This window comes from Styela clava, chromosome 5 (genome assembly GCF_964204865.1).
Source record: "Styela clava chromosome 5, kaStyClav1.hap1.2, whole genome shotgun sequence".
Taxonomy (NCBI): Eukaryota; Metazoa; Chordata; class Ascidiacea; order Stolidobranchia; family Styelidae; genus Styela; species Styela clava.
Window position 1 is genome coordinate 3,703,035 of NC_135254.1, and position 21,715 is coordinate 3,724,749.

Sequence of the window (21,715 nt, forward strand, 5' to 3'; positions counted from 1 at the left end):
CTAAGTGTTGAGAAGAACTTCTCAACATTAAAAACGATATGTGCAAAAGTTGCAATTTTAATTGATTCGTCTGTGGGTAACGTGGAATACGATTCATTGCGTTCACTCTTTTATGTGATACATCGCGAGTTCTTTGCCATCCGATGACAGAGTGAAGTTGAAAAACTTTGCAAAAAATAGCAAGGACCAGGGGGTGGAATATTAAACTATAAACAAAGAGCCGCAGCTACGATACGTACCTTAAACAGGGAATAATGATATTTCCGAATCTTGGCGCTCATTCTATTGCTCAATCAATGGCAACACAATCTGAATGTGAAACTGCAAACAAGGAATCAATCTAGAGACGGTTGGATGAAGGGCTAACTTGGATAATGGCAAGGCATGTCATGGACTAATATCAATAAATAAATTAATAAATGGATTGTAAGATTGGTCATGAGAAATTTAACACACCCAAACGAGGATCAATACGGCCACAACTAATGAAAGCATCGTGGCCGCTCATTGACTTAACTCGTAAGCCAACAGGATATTGGTAGTGAGCAAATATATGAAAGGGATAGCGCGAACGCAGTCCCCACTAGCAGAAATTACACGACCGAGTTATCCACATTTGGGATAATCGCTAGGGTCAATTTAGTCTGGGTGCAATGACTAAACCTCGCCTAGGCAGAACCGCCTTCGTGATCGCGGTTGACTGCCTCGTCAGGTAAGTATGATTTGTGACGATTGGTTACGCATCATGAATGAATGTTCTATGCTAAATGTTGAGAAGAAGTTCTCAACAATGAAAACGATATGTGCAAAAGTTGCAATTTTAATTGATTCGTCTGTCAGGAACGTAGAATACGATTCATTGCGTTCAAATCTTTTATGTGACACATTGCCAGTTCTTTGCCATCCGATGCAGAATGAAGCTGAACAACTTTACAAGAAATAGCAAAGAGCCAGGGTTTGAAATACTAAACTATAAACAAAGAGCCACAGCCCCAATACGTACCTTGGACAGCAAACAATGATATTTCCAAATCTTGGCGCTCATTCTATTGCCCAATCAATGGCAACACAATCTGAATGTGAAACTGCAAACAAGGAATCAATCTAGAGACGGTTGGATAAAGGGATAACTTGGATAATGGCAAGGCATGTCATGGACTAATATCAATAAATAAATTAATAAATGGATTGTAAGATTGGTCATGAGAAATTTAACACACCCAAACGAGGATCAATACGGCCACAACTAATGAAAGCATCGTGGCCGCTCATTGACTTAACTCGTAAGCCAACAGGATATTGGTAGTGAGCAAATATATAAAAGGGATAGCGCGAACGCAGTCCCCACTAGCAGAAATTACACGACCGAGTTATCCACATTTGGGATAATCGCTAGGGTCAATTTAGTCTGGGTGCAATGACTAAACCTCGCCTAGGCAGAACCGCCTTTGTGATCGCGGTTGACTGCCTCGTCAGGTAAGTATGATTTGTGACGATTGGTTACGCATCATGAATGAATGTTCTATGCTAAGTGTTGAGAAGAACTTCTCAACATTAAAAACGATATGTGCAAAAGTTGCAATTTTAATTGATTCGTCTGTGGGTAACGTGGAATACGATTCATTGCGTTCACTCTTTTATGTGATACATCGCGAGTTCTTTGCCATCCAATGACAGAGTGAAGTTGAACAACTTTACAAAAAATAGCAAGGACCAGGGGGTGGAATATTAAACTATAAACAAAGAGCCGCAGCTACGATACGTACCTTAAACAGGGAATAATGATATTTCCGAATCTTGGCGCTCATTCTATTGCTCAATCAATGGCAACACAATCTGAATGTGAAACTGCAAACAAGGAATCAATCTAGAGACGGTTGGATAAAGGGCTAACTTGGATAATGGCAAGGCATGTCATGGACTAATATCAATAAATGGATTATAAGATTGGTCATGAGAAAGATAACACACCCAAACGAGGATCAATACGGCCACAACTAATGAAAGCAACGTGGCCGCTCATTGACTTAACTCGTAAGCCAACAGGATATTGGTAGTGAGCAAATATATAAAAGGGATAGCGCGAACGCAGTCCCCACTAGCAGAAATTACACGACCGAGTTATCCACATTTGGGATAATCGCTAGGGTCAATTTAGTCTGGGTGCAATGACTAAACCTCGCCTAGGCAGAACCGCCTTTGTGATCGCGGTTGACTGCCTCGTCAGGTAAGTATGATTTGTGACGATTGGTTACGCATCATGAATGAATGTTCTATGCTAAGTGTTGAGAAGAACTTCTCAACATTAAAAACGATATGTGCAAAAGTTGCAATTTTAATTGATTCGTCTGTGGGTAACGTGGAATACGATTCATTGCGTTCACTCTTTTATGTGATACATCGCGAGTTCTTTGCCATCCGATGACAGAGTGAAGTTGAACAACTTTACAAAAAATAGCAAGGACCAGGGGGTGGAATATTAAACTATAAACAAAGAGCCGCAGCTACTATACGTACCTTAAACAGGGAATAATGATATTTCCGAATCTTGGCGCTCATTCTATTGCTCAATCAATGGCAACACAATCTGAATGTGAAACTGCAAACAAGGAATCAATCTAGAGACAGTTGGATAAAGGGCTAACTTGGATAATGGCAAGGCATGTCATGGACTAATATCAATAAATAAATTAATAAATGGATTGTAAGATTGGTCATGAGAAATTTAACACACCCAAACGAGGATCAATACGGCCACAACTAATGAAAGCATCGTGGCCGCTCATTGACTTAACTCGTAAGCCAACAGGATATTGGTAGTGAGCAAATATATAAAAGGGATAGCGCGAACGCAGTCCCCACTAGCAGAAATTACACGACCGAGTTATCCACATTTGGGATAATCGCTAGGGTCAATTTAGTCTGGGTGCATTGACTAAACCTCGCCTAGGCAGAACCGCCTTTGTGATCGCGGTTGACTGCCTCGTCAGGTAAGTATGATTTGTGACGATTGGTTACGCATCATGAATGAATGTTCTATGCTAAGTGTTGAGAAGAACTTCTCAACATTAAAAACGATATGTGCAAAAGTTGCAATTTTAATTGATTCGTCTGTGGGTAACGTGGAATACGATTCATTGCGTTCACTCTTTTATGTGATACATCGCGAGTTCTTTGCCATCCGATGGCAGAGTGAAGTTGAACAACTTTACAAGAAATAGCAAGGACCAGGGGGTGGAATATTAAACTATAAACAATGAGCCGCAGCTACGATAGGTAGCTTAAACAGGGAATAATGATATTTCCGAATCTTGGCGCTCATTCTATTGCTCAATCAATGGCAACACAATCTGAATGTGAAACTGCAAACAAGGAATCAATCTAGAGACGGTTGGATAAAGGGATAACTTGGATAATGGCAAGGCATGTCATGGACTAATATCAATAAATGGATTGTAAGATTGGTCATGAGAAAGATAACACACCCAAACGAGGATCAATACGGCCACAACTAATGAAAGCAACGTGGCCGCTCATTGACTTAACTCGTAAGCCAACAGGATATTGGTAGTGAGCAAATATATAAAAGGGATAGCGCGAACGCAGTCCCCACTAGCAGAAATTACACGACCGAGTTATACACATTTGGGATAATCGCTAGGGTCAATTTAGTCTGGGTGCAATGACTAAACCTCGCCTAGGCAGAACCGCCTTCGTGATCGCGGTTGACTGCCTCGTCAGGTAAGTATGATTTGTGACGATTGGTTACGCATCATGAATGAATGTTCTATGCTAAATGTTGAGAAGAAGTTCTCAACAATAAAAACGATATGTGCAAAAGTTGCAATTTTAATTGATTCGTCTGTCAGGAACGTAGAATACGATTCATTGCGTTCAAATCTTTCATGTGACACATTGCCAGTTTTTTGCCATCCGATGCAGAATGAAGCTGAACAACTTTACAAGAAATAGCAAAGAGCCAGGGTTTGAAATACTAAACTATAAACAAAGAGCCACAGCCCCAATACGTACCTTGGACAGCAAACAATGATATTTCCAAATCTTGGCGCTCATTCTATTGCCCACTCAATGGCAACACAATCTGAATGTGAAACTGTAAACAAGGAATCAATCTAGAGACGGTTGGATAAAGGGATAACTTGGATAATGGCAAGGCATGTCATGGACTAATATCAATAAATGGATTGTAAGATTGGTCATGAGAAAGATAACACACCCAAACGAGGATCAATACGGCCACAACTAATGAAAGCAACGTGGCCGCTCATTGACTTAACTCGTAAGCCAACAGGATATTGGTAGTGAGCAAATATATAAAAGGGATAGCGCGAACGCAGTCCCCACTAGCAGAAATTACACGACCGAGTTATACACATTTGGGATAATCGCTAGGGTCAATTTAGTCTGGGTGCAATGACTAAACCTCGCCTAGGCAGAACCGCCTTCGTGATCGCGGTTGACTGCCTCGTCAGGTAAGTATGATTTGTGACGATTGGTTACGCATCATGAATGAATGTTCTATGCTAAATGTTGAGAAGAAGTTCTCAACAATAAAAACGATATGTGCAAAAGTTGCAATTTTAATTGATTCGTCTGTCAGGAACGTAGAATACGATTCATTGCGTTCAAATCTTTCATGTGACACATTGCCAGTTTTTTGCCATCCGATGCAGAATGAAGCTGAACAACTTTACAAGAAATAGCAAAGAGCCAGGGTTTGAAATACTAAACTATAAACAAAGAGCCACAGCCCCAATACGTACCTTGGACAGCAAACAATGATATTTCCAAATCTTGGCGCTCATTCTATTGCCCACTCAATGGCAACACAATCTGAATGTGAAACTGTAAACAAGGAATCAATCTAGAGACGGTTGGATAAAGGGATAACTTGGATAATAGCAAGGCATGTCATGGACTAATATCAATAAATGAATTGTAAGATTGGTCATGAGAAATATAACACACCCAAACGAGGATCAATACGGCCACAACTAATGAAAGCAACGTGGCCGCTCATTGACTTAACTCCTAAGCCAACAGGATATTGGTAGTGAGCAAATATATAAAAGGGATAGCGCGAACGCAGTCCCCACTAGCAGAAATTACACGACCGAGTTATCCACATTTGGGATAATCGCTAGGGTCAATTTAGTCTGGGTGCAATGACTAAACCTCTCCTAGTGATCGCGGTTGACTGCCTCGTCAGGTAAGTATGATTTGTGACGATTGGTTACGCATCATGAATGAATGTTCTATGCTAAGTGTTGAGAAGAACTTCTCAACATTAAAAACGATATGTGCAAAAGTTGCAATTTTAATTGATTCGTCTGTGGGTAACGTGGAATACGATTCATTGCGTTCACTCTTTTATGTGATACATCGCGAGTTCTTTGCCATCCGATGACAGAGTGAAGTTGAAAAACTTTGCAAAAAATAGCAAGGACCAGGGGGTGGAATATTAAACTATAAACAAAGAGCCGCAGCTACGATACGTACCTTAAACAGGGAATAATGATATTTCCGAATCTTGGCGCTCATTCTATTGCTCAATCAATGGCAACACAATCTGAATGTGAAACTGCAAACAAGGAATCAATCTAGAGACGGTTGGATGAAGGGCTAACTTGGATAATGGCAAGGCATGTCATGGACTAATATCAATAAATAAATTAATAAATGGATTGTAAGATTGGTCATGAGAAATTTAACACACCCAAACGAGGATCAATACGGCCACAACTAATGAAAGCATCGTGGCCGCTCATTGACTTAACTCGTAAGCCAACAGGATATTGGTAGTGAGCAAATATATGAAAGGGATAGCGCGAACGCAGTCCCCACTAGCAGAAATTACACGACCGAGTTATCCACATTTGGGATAATCGCTAGGGTCAATTTAGTCTGGGTGCAATGACTAAACCTCGCCTAGGCAGAACCGCCTTCGTGATCGCGGTTGACTGCCTCGTCAGGTAAGTATGATTTGTGACGATTGGTTACGCATCATGAATGAATGTTCTATGCTAAATGTTGAGAAGAAGTTCTCAACAATGAAAACGATATGTGCAAAAGTTGCAATTTTATTTGATTCGTCTGTCAGGAACGTAGAATACGATTCATTGCGTTCAAATCTTTTATGTGACACATTGCCAGTTCTTTGCCATCCGATGCAGAATGAAGCTGAACAACTTTACAAGAAATAGCAAAGAGCCAGGGTTTGAAATACTAAACTATAAACAAAGAGCCACAGCCCCAATACGTACCTTGGACAGCAAACAATGATATTTCCAAATCTTGGCGCTCATTCTATTGCCCAATCAATGGCAACACAATCTGAATGTGAAACTGCAAACAAGGAATCAATCTAGAGACGGTTGGATAAAGGGATAACTTGGATAATGGCAAGGCATGTCATGGACTAATATCAATAAATGGATTGTAAGATTGGTCATGAGAAATATAACACACCCAAACGAGGATCAATACGGCCACAACTAATGAAAGCAACGTGGCCGCTCATTGACTTAACTCGTAAGCCAACAGGATATTGGTAGTGAGCAAATATATAAAAGGGATAGCGCGAACGCATTCCCCACTAGCAGAAATTACACGACCGAGTTATCCACATTTGGGATAATCGCTAGGGTCAATTTAGTCTGGGTGCAATGACTAAACCTCGCCTAGTGATCGCGGTTGACTGCCTCGTCAGGTAAGTATGATTTGTGACGATTGGTTACGCATCATGAATGAATGTTCTATGCTAAGTGTTGAGAAGAACTTCTCAACATTAAAAACGATATGTGCAAAAGTTGCAATTTTAATTGATTCGTCTGTGGGTAACGTGGAATACGATTCATTGCGTTCACTCTTTTATGTGATACATCGCGAGTTCTTTGTCATCCGATGACAGAGTGAAGTTGAAAAACTTTACAAAAAATAGCAAGGACCAGGGGGTGGAATATTAAACTATAAACAAAGAGCCGCAGCTACGATACGTACCTTAAACAGGGAATAATGATATTTCCGAATCTTGGCGCTCATTCTATTGCTCGATCAATGGCAACACAATCTGAATGTGAAACTGCAAACAAGGAATCAATCCAGAGACGGTTGGATGAAGGGCTAACTTGGATAATGGCAAAGCATGTCATGGACTAATATCAATAAATAAATTAATAAATGGATTGTAAGATTGGTCATGAGAAATTTAACACACCCAAACGAGGATCAGTACGGCCACAACTAATGAAAGCATCGTGGCCGCTCATTGACTTAACTCGTAAGCCAACAGGATATTGGTAGTGAGCAAATATATAAAAGGGATAGCGCGAACGCAGTCCCCACTAGCAGAAATTACACGACCGAGTTATCCACATTTGGGATAATCGCTAGGGTCAATTTAGTCTGGGTGCAATGACTAAACCTCGCCTAGGCAGAACCGCCTTTGTGATCGCGGTTGACTGCCTCGTCAGGTAAGTATGATTTGTGACGATTGGTTACGCATCATGAATGAATGTTCTATGCTAAGTGTTGAGAAGAACTTCTCAACATTAAAAACGATATGTGCAAAAGTTGCAATTTTAATTGATTCGTCTGTGGGTAACGTGGAATACGATTCATTGCGTTCACTCTTTTATGTGATACATCGCGAGTTCTTTGTCATCCGATGGCAGAGTGAAGTTGAACAACTTTACAAAAAATAGCAAGGACCAGGGGGTGGAATATTAAACTATAAACAATGAGCCGCAGCTACGATAGGTAGCTTAAACAGGGAATAATGATATTTCCGAATCTTGGCGCTCATTCTATTGCTCAATCAATGGCAACACAATCTGAATGTGAAACTGCAAACAAGGAATCAATCTAGAGACGGTTGGATAAAGGGATAACTTGGATAATGGCAAGGCATGTCATGGACTAATATCAATAAATGGATTGTAAGATTGGTCATGAGAAATATAACACATCCAAACGAGGATCAATACGGCCACAACTAATGAAAGCAACGTGGCCGCTCATTGACTTAACTCGTAAGCCAACAGGATATTGGTAGTGAGCAAATATATAAAAGGGATAGCGCGAACGCAGTCCCCACTAGCAGAAATTACACGACCGAGTTATCCACAGACCAGGGGGTGGAATATTAAACTATAAACAAAGAGCCGCAGCTACGATACGTACCTTAAACAGGGAATAATGATATTTCCGAATCTTGGCGCTCATTCTATTGCTCAATCAATGGCAACACAATCTGAATGTGAAACTGCAAACAAGGAATCAGTCTAGAGACGGTTGGATAAAGGGATAACTTGGATAATGGCAAGGCATGTCATGGACTAATATCAATAAATGGATTGTAAGATTGGTCATGAGAAAGATAACACACCCAAACGAGGATCAATACGGCCACAACTAATGAAAGCAACGTGGCCGCTCATTGACTTAACTCGTAAGCCAACAGGATATTGGTAGTGGGCAAATATATAAAAGGGATAGCGCGAACGCAGTCCCCACTAGCAGAAATTACACAACCGAGTTATCCACATTTGGGATAATCGCTAGGGTCAATTTAGTCTGGGTGCAATGACTAAACCTCGCCTAGGCAGAACCGCCTTCGTGATCGCGGTTGACTGCCTCGTCAGGTAAGTATGATTTGTGACGATTGGTTACGCATCATGAATGAATGTTCTATGCTAAATGTTGAGAAGAACTTCTCAACATTAAAAACGATATGTGCAAAAGTTGCAATTTTAATTGATTCGTCTGTGGGTAACGTGGAATACGATTCATTGCGTTCACTCTTTTATGTGATACATCGCGAGTTCTTTGCCATCCGATGGCAGAGTGAAGTTGAACAACTTTACAAAAAATAGCAAGGACCAGGGGGTGGAATATTAAACTATAAACAAAGAGCCGCAGCTACGATACGTACCTTAAACAGGGGATAATGATATTTCCGAATCTTGGCGCTCATTCTATTGCTCAATCAACGGCAACACAATCTGAATGTGAAACTGCAAACAAGGAATCAATCTAGAGACGGTTGGATAAAGGGCTAACTTGGATAATGGCAAGACATGTCATGGACTAATATCAATAAATAAATTAATAAATGAATTGTAATATTGGTCATGAGAAATTTAACACACCCAAACGAGGATCAATACGGTCACAACTAATGAAAGCATCGTGGCCGCTCATTGACTTAACTCGTAAGCCAACAGGATATTGGTAGTGAGCAAATATATAAAAGGGATGGCGCGAACGCAGTCCCCACTAGCAGAAATTAGACGACCGAGTTATCCACATTTGGGATAATCGCTAGGGTCAATTTAGTCTGGGTGCAATGACTAAACCTCGCCTAGGCAGAACCGCCTTTGTGATCGCGGTTGACTGCCTCGTCAGGTAAGTATGATTTGTGACGATTGGTTACGCATCATGAATGAATGTTCTATGCTAAGTGTTGAGAAGAACTTCTCAACATTAAAAACGAGAATATCGGTCAGAGACCGAAGACTTATCGATCGAAAGTTAGGGGATCCCCCAAAACAGAAACTGCGGTTTCAATTCGAAAAATTCTGCAAACCCGAACTGGATTGTTTTGATTAGTTTTCAGCCAATATCAGAAATGTAGGAAACAATAGCCAACTCCCCATGTCGTCGAAATACTACTCGAGGAAATACTTTTATGAAGAATTCTGCAAATCCGAACTGGATTGTTTCGATTAGTTTCCAGCCAATAGCCTATTTCTGTATTTACCAATCCTATAGTTTGTGTTAAATACAACGGCGCTAACCCAGGTTGCGACGGCTATTCAAACACAGCCTAGCGATATTTTGGTGAGGAATTCTGCAACCCCGAACCTGATTTAGGGGGTGACCGTACATTTGAACCCATGTACATTTGAACCCATGCGTATATCCACGGGTTCATCTATATGCGGGTGCTAAAACCCATGGGTTAGGGTTAGTATGGGTTTAACCATCCGTGAAACGAAAAAAAATTCATAGGTGCAATAGCATACAGGTGCAATTGTCATGGGTTCAAAAGTACGTGGGTTCAAATGTAATGGAACCGATTTAGGGATATGGACATTGCTTAAACTTTAAGGAGTAATTATAAGTAACGAGATACGATCTCGCGGCGTGCATCCTTCGCTCTGACTCAATAGTGTGGAAAATTTCTCGAAGGAAACTTGCGCATCGCGACGACGTCAAAGTTACAAGAGAGATATGGACAAGGCTCAAAGATTAATCACGAGATACGATCTAGCGGTGTGTATCCTTCGCTCTGACTTACTAGCGTGAAAACTTGCGCATCTGATACGCACACACACATTCAGCGCGTCTCGAAAATCTCTCGATTTGTGAAAATCCAGATCTCTTCATCACTAATTAATTGATAACTCGCTAATTATACGACATAATTCATCCAAAATCAATAGGCTTCTGGTCCGAGATATGATGAATGCACATGCAAAATTTGGAGCAGATTCAACCACGCCTTCGTGAGATATCGCGTGCATCTAACAGACAGACATACACACATACATACATACAGACAAATACCTATCAATATACTTACCAATCTTAAGATCGATAAGTAACGATATGTGCAAAAGTCGCAATTTTAATTGATTCGTCTGTGGGTAACGTGGAATACGATTCATTGCGTTCACTCTTTTATGTGATACATCGCGAGTTCTTTGCCATCCGATGGCAGAGTGAAGTTGAACAACTTTACAAAAAATAGCAAGGACCGGGGGTTGAGATATTAAACTATAAACAAAGAGCCGCAGCTACGATACGTACCTTAAGCAGGGAATAATGATATTTCCGAATCTTGGCGCTCATTCTATTGCTCAATCAATGGCAACACAATCTGAATGTGAAACTGCAAACAAGGAATCAATCTAGAGACGGTTGGATAAAGGGATAACTTGGATAATGGCAAGGCATGTCATGGACTAATATCAATAAATGGATTGTAAGATTGGTCATGAAAAAGATAACACACCCAAACGAGGATCTGTACGGCCACAACTAATGAAAGCAACGTGGCCGCTCATTGACCTAACTCGAAAGCCAACGAGATAATGGTAGTGGGCAAATATATAAAAGGGATAGCGCGAACGCAGTATCCACTAGCAGAAATTACACGACCGAGTTATCCACATATGGGATAATCGCTAGGGTCAATTTAGTCTGGGTGCAATGACTAAACCTCGCCTAGGCAGAACCGCCTTTGTGATCGCGGTTGACTGCCTCGTCAGGTAAGTGTGATTTGTGACGATTGGTTACGCATCATGAATGAATGTTCTATGCTAAATGTTGAGAAGAACTTCTCAACATTAAAAACGATATGTGCAAAAGTTGCAATTTTAATTGATTCGTCTGTGGGTAACGTGGAATACGATTCATTGCGTTCACTCTTTTATGTGATACATCGCGAGTTCTTTGCCATCCGATGGCAGAGTGAAGTTGAACAACTTTACAAAAAATAGCAAGGACCAGGGGTTGAGATATTAAACTATAAACCAAGAGCCGCAGCTACGATACGTACCTTAAGCAGGGAATAATGATATTTCCGAATCTTGGCGCTCATTCTATTGCTCAATCAATGGCAACACAATCTGAATGTGAAACTGCAAACAAGGAATCAATCTAGAGACGGTTGGATAAGGGGATAACTTGGATAATGGCAAGGCATGTCATGGACTAATATCAATAAATGGATTGTAAGATTGGTCATGAGAAAGATAACACACCCAAACGAGGATCAATACGGCCACAACTAATGAAAGCAACGTGGCCGCTCATTGACTTACAACAAGATATTGGTAGTGAGCAAATATATAAAAGGGATAGCGCGAACGCAGTCCCCACTAGCAGAAATTACACGACCGAGTTATCCACATTTGGGATAATCGCTAGGGTCAATTTAGTCTGGGTGCAATGACTAAACCTCGCCTAGGCAGAACCGCCTTCGTGATCGCGGTTGACTGCCTCGTCAGGTAAGTATGATTTGTGACGATTGGTTACGCATCATGAATGAATGTTCTCTGCTAAATGTTGAGAAGAACTTCTCAACATTAAAAACGATATGTGCAAAAGTTGCAATTTCAATTGATTTGTCTGTGGGTAACGTGAAATACGATTCATTGCGTTCACTTTTTTATGTGATACATCGCGAGTTCTTTGCCACCCGATGGCAGAGTGAAGTTGAACAACTTTACAAAAAATAGCAAGGACCAGGGGTTGAAATATTAAACTATAAACAAAGAGCCAGCTGCGTACCTTAAACAGGGAATAATGATATTTCCGAATCTTGGCGCTCATTCTATTGCTCAATCAATGACAACACAATCTGAATGTGAAACTGCAAACAAGGAATCAATCTACAAACGGTTGGATAAAGGGATAACTTGGATAATGGCAAGGCATGTCATAGACTAATATCAATAAATGGATTGTAAGATTGGTCATGAGAAAGATAACACACCCAAACGAGGATCAATACGGCCACAACCAATGAAAGCAACGTGGCCGCTCATTGACTTAACTCGTAAGCCAACAGGATATTGGTAGTGAGCAAATATATAAAAGGGATAGCGCGAACGCAGTCCCCACTAGCAGAAATTACACGACCGAGTTATCCACATTTGGGATAATCGCTAGGGTCAATTTAGTCTGGGTGCAATGACTAAACCTCGCCTAGGCAGAACCGCCTTTGTGATCGCGGTTGACTGCCTCGTCAGGTAAGTATGATTTGGGAACGATTGGTTACGCATCATGAATGAGTGTTCTATGCTAAATGTTGAGAAGAACTTCTCAACATTAAAAACGATATGTTCAAAAGTTGCAATTTTAATTGATTCGTCTGTGGGTAACGTGGAATACGATTCAATGCGTTCACTTTTTTATGTGATACATCGCGAGTTCTTTGCCATCCGATGGCAGAGTGAAGTTGAACAACTTTACAAAAAATTGCAAGGACCAGGGGTTGAAATATTAAACTATAAACAAAGAGCCGCAGCTACGATACGTACCTTAAACAGGGAATAATGATATTGCCGAATGTTGGCGCTCATTCTATTGCTCAATCAATGGCAACACAATCTGAATGTGAAACTGCAAACAAGGAATCAATCTAGAGACGGTTGGATAAAGGGATAACTTGGATAATGGCAAGGCATGTCATGGACTAATATCAATAAATGGATTGTAAGATTGGTCATGAGAAAGATAACACACCCAAACGAGGATCAATACGGCCACAGCTAATGAAAGCAACGTGGCCGCTCATTGACTTAACTCGTAAGCCAACAAGATATTGGTAGTGAGCAAATATATAAAAGGGATAGCGCGAACGCAGTCCCCACTAGCAGAAATTACACGACCGAGTTATCCACATTTGGGATAATCGCTAGGGTCAATTTAGTCTGGGTGCAATGACTAAACCTCGGCTAGGCAGAACCGCCTTCGTGATCGCGGTTGACTGCCTCGTCAGGTAAGTATGATTTGTGACGATTGGTTGCGCATCATGAATGAATGTTCTATGCTAAATGTTGAGAAGAAGTTCTCAACAATAAAAACGATATGTGCAAAAGTTGCAATTTTAATTGATTCGTCTGTCAGTAACGTAGAATACGATTCATTGCGTTCATATTTTTATGTGACACATTGCGAGTTCTTTGCCATCCGATGCCGAATGAAGCTGAACAACTTTACAAAAAATAGCAAGGACCAGGGGGTTGAAATATTAAACTATAAACAAAGAGCCAGCTGCGTACCTTAAACAGGGAATAATGATATTTCCGAATCTTGGCGCTCATTCTATTGCTCAATCAATGACAACACAATCTGAATGTGAAACTGCAAACAAGTAATCAATCTAGAGACGGTTGGATAAAGGGATAACTTGGATAATGGCAAGGCATGTCATGGACTAATATCAATAAATGGATTGTAAGATTGGTCATGAGAAAGATAACACACCCAAACGAGGATCAATACGGCCACAACTAATGAAAGCAACGTGGCCGCTCATTGACTTAACTCGTAAGCCAACAAGATATTGGTAGTGAGCAAATATATAAAAGAGATACCGCGAACGCAGTCCCCACTAGCAGAAATTACACGACCGAGTTATCCACATTTGGGATAATCGCTAGGGTCAATTTAGTCTGGGTGCAATGACTAAAGCTCGCCTAGGCAGAACCGCCTTTGTGATCGCGGTTGACTGCCTCGTCAGGTAAGTATGATTTGTGACGATTGGTTGCGCATCATGAATGAGTGTTCTATGCTAAATGTTGAGAAGAACTTCTCAACATTGAAAACGATATGTGCAAAAGTTGCAATTTTAATTGATTCGTCTGTCAGTAACGTAGAATACGATTCATTGCGTTCAAATCTTTTATGTGACACATTGCCAGTTCTTTGCCATCCGATGCAGAATGAAGCTGAACAACTTTACAAGAAATAGCAAAGAGCCAGGGTTTGAAATATTAAACTATGAACAAAGAGCCACAGCCCCAATACGTACCTTGGACAGCAAATAATGATACTTCCAAATTTTGGCGCTCATTCTATTGCACAATCAATGGCAACACAATCTGAATGTGGAACTACAAATATGGAATCAATCTAGATACGGTTGGATAAAGGGACAGCTTGGATAATGGCAAGGCATGAATATAACATACTCTAACAATAATCCCGACGGCCACAACTAATGGAGCCATACGAAAATAGCGTGGGCGCTCATTGACCTAACTCGTATGCCAACAGGATAATAATAAGGAGCAAATACACAAAAGGGAGAGCGCGAACGCAGTCCCACTTAGCAGAAATTACACGACCGAGTTATCCACATTTGGGATAATCGCTAGGGTCAATTTAGTCCGGGTGCAATGACTAAACCTCGCCTAGGCAGAACCGGCTTCGTGATCGCGGTTGACTGCCTCGTCAGGTAAGTATGATTTGTGAAGATTGTTTGCGCATCATGAATGAATGTTCTATGCTAAGGAAGAAGTTCTCAACAATAAAAACGATATGTGCAAAAGTTGCAATTTTAATTGATTCGTCTGTCAGTAACGTAGAATACGATTCATTGCGTTCAAATCTTTTATGTGATACATCGCGATTTCTTTGCCATCCGATGGCAGAATGAAGCTGAACAACTTTACAAGAAATAGCAAGGACCAGGGGTTGAAATATTAAACTATAAACGAAGAGCCGCAGCTCCGATACGTATACGTACCTTAAACAGGGAATAATGATATTTCCGAATCTTGGCGCTCATTCTATTGCTCAATCAATGGCAACACAATCTGAATGTGAAACTGCAAACAAGGAATCAATCTAGAGACGGTTGGATAAAGGGATAACTTGGATAATGGCAAGGCATGTCATGGACTAATATCAATAAATGGATTGTAAGATTCGTCATGAGAAAGATAACACACCCAAACGAGGATCAATACGGCCACAACTAATGAAAGCAACGTGGCCGCTCATTGACTTAACTCGTAAGCCAACAAGATATTGGTAGTGAGCAAATATATAAAAGGGATAGCGCGAACGCAGTCCCCACTAACAGAAATTACACGACCGAGTTATCCACATTTGGGATAATCGCTAGGGTCAATTTAGTCTGGGTGCAATGACTAAACCTCGCCTAGGCAGAACCGCCTTCGTGATCGCGGTTGACTTCCTCGTCAGGTAAGTATGATTTGTGACGATTGTTTGCGCATCATGAATGAATGTTCTATGCTAAGGAAGAAGTTCTCAACAATAAAAACGATATGTGCAAAAGTTGCAATTTTAATTGATTCGTCTGTCAGTAACGTAGAATACGATTCATTGCGTTCGAATCTTTTATGTGATACATCGCGAGTTCTTTGCCATCCGATGGCAGAATGAAGCTGAACAACTTTACAAGAAATAGCAAGGACCAGGGGTTGAAATATTAAACTATAAACGAAGAGCCGCAGCTCCGATACGTATACGTACCTTAAACAGGGAATAATGATATTTCCGAATCTTGGCGCTCATTCTATTGCTCAATCAATGGCAACACAATCTGAATGTGAAACTGCAAACAAGGAATCAATCTAGAGACGGTTGGATAAAGGGATAACTTGGATAATGGCAAGGCATGTCATGGACTAATATCAATAAATGGATTGTAAGATTCGTCATGAGAAAGATAACACACCCAAACGAGGATCAATACGGCCACAACTAATGAAAGCAACGTGGCCGCTCATTGACTTAACTCGTAAGCCAACAAGATATTGGTAGTGAGCAAATATATAAAAGGGATAGCGCGAACGCAGTCCCCACTAGCAGAAATTACACGACCGAGTTATCCACATTTGGGATAATCGCTAGGGTCAATTTAGTCTGGGTGCAATGACTAAACCTCGCCTAGGCAGAACCGCCTTCGTGATCGCGGTTGACTTCCTCGTCAGGTAAGTATGATTTGTGACGATTGTTTGCGCATCATGAATGAATGTTCTATGCTAAGGAAGAAGTTCTCAACAATAAAAACGATATGTGCAAAAGTTGCAATTTTAATTGATTCGTCTGTCAGTAACGTAGAATACGATTCATTGCGTTCGAATCTTTTATGTGATACATCGCGAGTTCTTTGCCATCCGATGGCAGAATGAAGCTGAACAACTTTACAAGAAATAGCAAGGACCAGGGGTTGAAATATTAAACTGTAAACAAAGAGCCGCAGCTCCGATACGTAACTTAAACGGAGAATAATGATATTTCCGAATCTTGGCGCTCATTCTATTGCTCAATCAATGGCAACACAATCTGAATGTGAAACTGCAAATAAGGAATCAATCTAGAGACGGTTGGATAAAGGAATAATTTGGATAATGGCAAGGCATGTCATGGAATAATATCAAAAAATGGATTGTAAGATTGGTCATGAGAAATATAACATACCCAAACGAGGATCAATACGGCCACAACTAATGAAACCAACGTGGCCGCTCATTGACCTAACTCCTAAGCCAACAGAATATTGGTAGAGAGCAAATATACAAAATGGATAGCGCGAACGCAGCCTCCACTAGCAGAAATTACACGACCGAGTTATCCACATTTGGGATAATCGCTAGGGTCAATTTAGTCTGGGTGCAATGACTAAACCTCGCCTAGGCAGAACCGCCTTCGTGATCGCGGTTGACTGCCTCGTCAGGTAAGTATGATTTGTGACGATTGGTTACGCATCATGAATGAATGTTCTATGCTAAGTGTTGAGAAGAACTTCTCAACATTAAAAACGATATGTGCAAAAGTTGCAATTTTAATTGATTCGTCTGTGGGTAACGTGGAATACGATTCATTGCGTTCACTCTTTTATGTGATACATCGCGAGTTCTTTGCCATCCGATGACAGAGTGAAGTTGAAAAACTTTGCAAAAAATAGCAAGGACCAGGGGGTGGAATATTAAACTATAAACAAAGAGCCGCAGCTACGATACGTACCTTAAACAGGGAATAATGATATTTCCGAATCTTGGCGCTCATTCTATTGCTCAATCAATGGCAACACAATCTGAATGTGAAACTGCAAACAAGGAATCAATCTAGAGACGGTTGGATGAAGGGCTAACTTGGATAATGGCAAGGCATGTCATGGACTAATATCAATAAATAAATTAATAAATGGATTGTAAGATTGGTCATGAGAAATTTAACACACCCAAACGAGGATCAATACGGCCACAACTAATGAAAGCATCGTGGCCGCTCATTGACTTAACTCGTAAGCCAACAGGATATTGGTAGTGAGCAAATATATGAAAGGGATAGCGCGAACGCAGTCCCCACTAGCAGAAATTACACGACCGAGTTATCCACATTTGGGATAATCGCTAGGGTCAATTTAGTCTGGGTGCAATGACTAAACCTCGCCTAGGCAGAACCGCCTTCGTGATCGCGGTTGACTGCCTCGTCAGGTAAGTATGATTTGTGACGATTGGTTACGCATCATGAATGAATGTTCTATGCTAAATGTTGAGAAGAAGTTCTCAACAATGAAAACGATATGTGCAAAAGTTGCAATTTTATTTGATTCGTCTGTCAGGAACGTAGAATACGATTCATTGCGTTCAAATCTTTTATGTGACACATTGCCAGTTCTTTGCCATCCGATGCAGAATGAAGCTGAACAACTTTACAAGAAATAGCAAAGAGCCAGGGTTTGAAATACTAAACTATAAACAAAGAGCCACAGCCCCAATACGTACCTTGGACAGCAAACAATGATATTTCCAAATCTTGGCGCTCATTCTATTGCCCAATCAATGGCAACACAATCTGAATGTGAAACTGCAAACAAGGAATCAATCTAGAGACGGTTGGATAAAGGGATAACTTGGATAATGGCAAGGCATGTCATGGACTAATATCAATAAATGGATTGTAAGATTGGTCATGAGAAATATAACACACCCAAACGAGGATCAATACGGCCACAACTAATGAAAGCAACGTGGCCGCTCATTGACTTAACTCGTAAGCCAACAGGATATTGGTAGTGAGCAAATATATAAAAGGGATAGCGCGAACGCATTCCCCACTAGCAGAAATTACACGACCGAGTTATCCACATTTGGGATAATCGCTAGGGTCAATTTAGTCTGGGTGCAATGACTAAACCTCGCCTAGTGATCGCGGTTGACTGCCTCGTCAGGTAAGTATGATTTGTGACGATTGGTTACGCATCATGAATGAATGTTCTATGCTAAGTGTTGAGAAGAACTTCTCAACATTAAAAACGATATGTGCAAAAGTTGCAATTTTAATTGATTCGTCTGTGGGTAACGTGGAATACGATTCATTGCGTTCACTCTTTTATGTGATACATCGCGAGTTCTTTGTCATCCGATGACAGAGTGAAGTTGAAAAACTTTACAAAAAATAGCAAGGACCAGGGGGTGGAATATTAAACTATAAACAAAGAGCCGCAGCTACGATACGTACCTTAAACAGGGAATAATGATATTTCCGAATCTTGGCGCTCATTCTATTGCTCGATCAATGGCAACACAATCTGAATGTGAAACTGCAAACAAGGAATCAATCCAGAGACGGTTGGATGAAGGGCTAACTTGGATAATGGCAAAGCATGTCATGGACTAATATCAATAAATAAATTAATAAATGGATTGTAAGATTGGTCATGAGAAATTTAACACACCCAAACGAGGATCAGTACGGCCACAACTAATGAAAGCATCGTGGCCGCTCATTGACTTAACTCGTAAGCCAACAGGATATTGGTAGTGAGCAAATATATAAAAGGGATAGCGCGAACGCAGTCCCCACTAGCAGAAATTACACGACCGAGTTATCCACATTTGGGATAATCGCTAGGGTCAATTTAGTCTGGGTGCAATGACTAAACCTCGCCTAGGCAGAACCGCCTTTGTGATCGCGGTTGACTGCCTCGTCAGGTAAGTATGATTTGTGACGATTGGTTACGCATCATGAATGAATGTTCTATGCTAAGTGTTGAGAAGAACTTCTCAACATTAAAAACGATATGTGCAAAAGTTGCAATTTTAATTGATTCGTCTGTGGGTAACGTGGAATACGATTCATTGCGTTCACTCTTTTATGTGATACATCGCGAGTTCTTTGTCATCCGATGGCAGAGTGAAGTTGAACAACTTTACAAAAAATAGCAAGGACCAGGGGGTGGAATATTAAACTATAAACAATGAGCCGCAGCTACGATAGGTAGCTTAAACAGGGAATAATGATATTTCCGAATCTTGGCGCTCATTCTATTGCTCAATCAATGGCAACACAATCTGAATGTGAAACTGCAAACAAGGAATCAATCTAGAGACGGTTGGATAAAGGGATAACTTGGATAATGGCAAGGCATGTCATGGACTAATATCAATAAATGGATTGTAAGATTGGTCATGAGAAATATAACACATCCAAACGAGGATCAATACGGCCACAACTAATGAAAGCAACGTGGCCGCTCATTGACTTAACTCGTAAGCCAACAGGATATTGGTAGTGAGCAAATATATAAAAGGGATAGCGCGAACGCAGTCCCCACTAGCAGAAATTACACGACCGAGTTATCCACAGACCAGGGGGTGGAATATTAAACTATAAACAAAGAGCCGCAGCTACGATACGTACCTTAAACAGGGAATAATGATATTTCCGAATCTTGGCGCTCATTCTATTGCTCAATCAATGGCAACACAATCTGAATGTGAAACTGCAAACAAGGAATCAGTCTAGAGACGGTTGGATAAAGGGATAACTTGGATAATGGCAAGGCATGTCATGGACTAATATCAATAAATGGATTGTAAGATTGGTCATGAGAAAGATAACACACCCAAACGAGGATCAATACGGCCACAACTAATGAAAGCAACGTGGCCGCTCATTGACTTAACTCGTAAGCCAACAGGATATTGGTAGTGGGCAAATATATAAAAGGGATAGCGCGAACGCAGTCCCCACTAGCAGAAATTACACAACCGAGTTATCCACATTTGGGATAATCGCTAGGGTCAATTTAGTCTGGGTGCAATGACTAAACCTCGCCTAGGCAGAACCGCCTTCGTGATCGCGGTTGACTGCCTCGTCAGGTAAGTATGATTTGTGACGATTGGTTACGCATCATGAATGAATGTTCTATGCTAAATGTTGAGAAGAACTTCTCAACATTAAAAACGATATGTGCAAAAGTTGCAATTTTAATTGATTCGTCTGTGGGTAACGTGGAATACGATTCATTGCGTTCACTCTTTTATGTGATACATCGCGAGTTCTTTGCCATCCGATGGCAGAGTGAAGTTGAACAACTTTACAAAAAATAGCAAGGACCAGGGGGTGGAATATTAAACTATAAACAAAGAGCCGCAGCTACGATACGTACCTTAAACAGGGGATAATGATATTTCCGAATCTTGGCGCTCATTCTATTGCTCAATCAACGGCAACACAATCTGAATGTGAAACTGCAAACAAGGAATCAATCTAGAGACGGTTGGATAAAGGGCTAACTTGGATAATGGCAAGACATGTCATGGACTAATATCAATAAATAAATTAATAAATGAATTGTAATATTGGTCATGAGAAATTTAACACACCCAAACGAGGATCAATACGGTCACAACTAATGAAAGCATCGTGGCCGCTCATTGACTTAACTCGTAAGCCAACAGGATATTGGTAGTGAGCAAATATATAAAAGGGATGGCGCGAACGCAGTCCCCACTAGCAGAAATTAGACGACCGAGTTATCCACATTTGGGATAATCGCTAGGGTCAATTTAGTCTGGGTGCAATGACTAAACCTCGCCTAGGCAGAACCGCCTTTGTGATCGCGGTTGACTGCCTCGTCAGGTAAGTATGATTTGTGACGATTGGTTACGCATCATGAATGAATGTTCTATGCTAAGTGTTGAGAAGAACTTCTCAACATTAAAAACGAGAATATCGGTCAGAGACCGAAGACTTATCGATCGAAAGTTAGGGGATCCCCCAAAACAGAAACTGCGGTTTCAATTCGAAAAATTCTGCAAACCCGAACTGGATTGTTTTGATTAGTTTTCAGCCAATATCAGAAATGTAGGAAACAATAGCCAACTCCCCATGTCGTCGAAATACTACTCGAGGAAAT

General features: G+C 40.8%; 2 protein-coding genes, 23 non-coding genes and 3 pseudogenes across 24 annotated transcripts in view; all 28 read right to left on the minus strand.

The window, feature by feature from the left end:
• Positions 1–21,715, minus strand: part of LOC120332866 (FGFR1 oncogene partner 2 homolog) — a 424,145-nt gene that overhangs the window by 322,239 nt on the left and 80,191 nt on the right.
• Positions 1–21,715, minus strand: part of LOC120329781 (FGFR1 oncogene partner 2 homolog) — a 443,159-nt gene that overhangs the window by 258,792 nt on the left and 162,652 nt on the right. The window lies entirely within an intron of this gene.
• LOC144423699 (U1 spliceosomal RNA) lies at positions 558–720 on the minus strand. The gene has a single exon (XR_013476161.1). It is a non-coding gene; the product is annotated as a U1 spliceosomal RNA (small nuclear RNA).
• On the minus strand, positions 1,322–1,484 carry LOC144423996 (U1 spliceosomal RNA). The gene has a single exon (XR_013476360.1). It is a non-coding gene; the product is annotated as a U1 spliceosomal RNA (small nuclear RNA).
• Positions 2,073–2,235, minus strand: LOC144423997 (U1 spliceosomal RNA). Its single transcript, XR_013476361.1, has one exon. It is a non-coding gene; the product is annotated as a U1 spliceosomal RNA (small nuclear RNA).
• On the minus strand, positions 2,836–2,998 carry LOC144424225 (U1 spliceosomal RNA). Its single transcript, XR_013476589.1, has one exon. It is a non-coding gene; the product is annotated as a U1 spliceosomal RNA (small nuclear RNA).
• Positions 3,587–3,749, minus strand: LOC144423121 (U1 spliceosomal RNA). The gene has a single exon (XR_013475615.1). It is a non-coding gene; the product is annotated as a U1 spliceosomal RNA (small nuclear RNA).
• Positions 4,339–4,501, minus strand: LOC144423122 (U1 spliceosomal RNA). Its single transcript, XR_013475616.1, has one exon. It is a non-coding gene; the product is annotated as a U1 spliceosomal RNA (small nuclear RNA).
• On the minus strand, positions 5,091–5,238 carry LOC144423551 (U1 spliceosomal RNA; annotated as a pseudogene).
• On the minus strand, positions 5,839–6,001 carry LOC144423700 (U1 spliceosomal RNA). The gene has a single exon (XR_013476162.1). It is a non-coding gene; the product is annotated as a U1 spliceosomal RNA (small nuclear RNA).
• Positions 6,591–6,738, minus strand: LOC144423552 (U1 spliceosomal RNA; annotated as a pseudogene).
• Positions 7,339–7,501, minus strand: LOC144423998 (U1 spliceosomal RNA). Its single transcript, XR_013476362.1, has one exon. It is a non-coding gene; the product is annotated as a U1 spliceosomal RNA (small nuclear RNA).
• Positions 8,509–8,671, minus strand: LOC144424020 (U1 spliceosomal RNA). The gene has a single exon (XR_013476385.1). It is a non-coding gene; the product is annotated as a U1 spliceosomal RNA (small nuclear RNA).
• LOC144423098 (U1 spliceosomal RNA) lies at positions 9,272–9,434 on the minus strand. The gene has a single exon (XR_013475593.1). It is a non-coding gene; the product is annotated as a U1 spliceosomal RNA (small nuclear RNA).
• Positions 11,139–11,302, minus strand: LOC144423444 (U1 spliceosomal RNA). The gene has a single exon (XR_013475938.1). It is a non-coding gene; the product is annotated as a U1 spliceosomal RNA (small nuclear RNA).
• On the minus strand, positions 11,881–12,043 carry LOC144423708 (U1 spliceosomal RNA). The gene has a single exon (XR_013476164.1). It is a non-coding gene; the product is annotated as a U1 spliceosomal RNA (small nuclear RNA).
• Positions 12,625–12,787, minus strand: LOC144423999 (U1 spliceosomal RNA). Its single transcript, XR_013476363.1, has one exon. It is a non-coding gene; the product is annotated as a U1 spliceosomal RNA (small nuclear RNA).
• LOC144423155 (U1 spliceosomal RNA) lies at positions 13,377–13,539 on the minus strand. Its single transcript, XR_013475649.1, has one exon. It is a non-coding gene; the product is annotated as a U1 spliceosomal RNA (small nuclear RNA).
• On the minus strand, positions 14,121–14,283 carry LOC144423423 (U1 spliceosomal RNA). The gene has a single exon (XR_013475917.1). It is a non-coding gene; the product is annotated as a U1 spliceosomal RNA (small nuclear RNA).
• Positions 14,837–15,000, minus strand: LOC144423322 (U1 spliceosomal RNA). Its single transcript, XR_013475816.1, has one exon. It is a non-coding gene; the product is annotated as a U1 spliceosomal RNA (small nuclear RNA).
• LOC144424097 (U1 spliceosomal RNA) lies at positions 15,590–15,752 on the minus strand. Its single transcript, XR_013476461.1, has one exon. It is a non-coding gene; the product is annotated as a U1 spliceosomal RNA (small nuclear RNA).
• Positions 16,342–16,504, minus strand: LOC144424126 (U1 spliceosomal RNA). Its single transcript, XR_013476490.1, has one exon. It is a non-coding gene; the product is annotated as a U1 spliceosomal RNA (small nuclear RNA).
• Positions 17,087–17,250, minus strand: LOC144423274 (U1 spliceosomal RNA). Its single transcript, XR_013475768.1, has one exon. It is a non-coding gene; the product is annotated as a U1 spliceosomal RNA (small nuclear RNA).
• LOC144423719 (U1 spliceosomal RNA) lies at positions 17,851–18,013 on the minus strand. Its single transcript, XR_013476165.1, has one exon. It is a non-coding gene; the product is annotated as a U1 spliceosomal RNA (small nuclear RNA).
• LOC144423553 (U1 spliceosomal RNA) lies at positions 18,603–18,750 on the minus strand (annotated as a pseudogene).
• LOC144424001 (U1 spliceosomal RNA) lies at positions 19,351–19,513 on the minus strand. The gene has a single exon (XR_013476365.1). It is a non-coding gene; the product is annotated as a U1 spliceosomal RNA (small nuclear RNA).
• On the minus strand, positions 20,521–20,683 carry LOC144424021 (U1 spliceosomal RNA). Its single transcript, XR_013476386.1, has one exon. It is a non-coding gene; the product is annotated as a U1 spliceosomal RNA (small nuclear RNA).
• On the minus strand, positions 21,284–21,446 carry LOC144423099 (U1 spliceosomal RNA). The gene has a single exon (XR_013475594.1). It is a non-coding gene; the product is annotated as a U1 spliceosomal RNA (small nuclear RNA).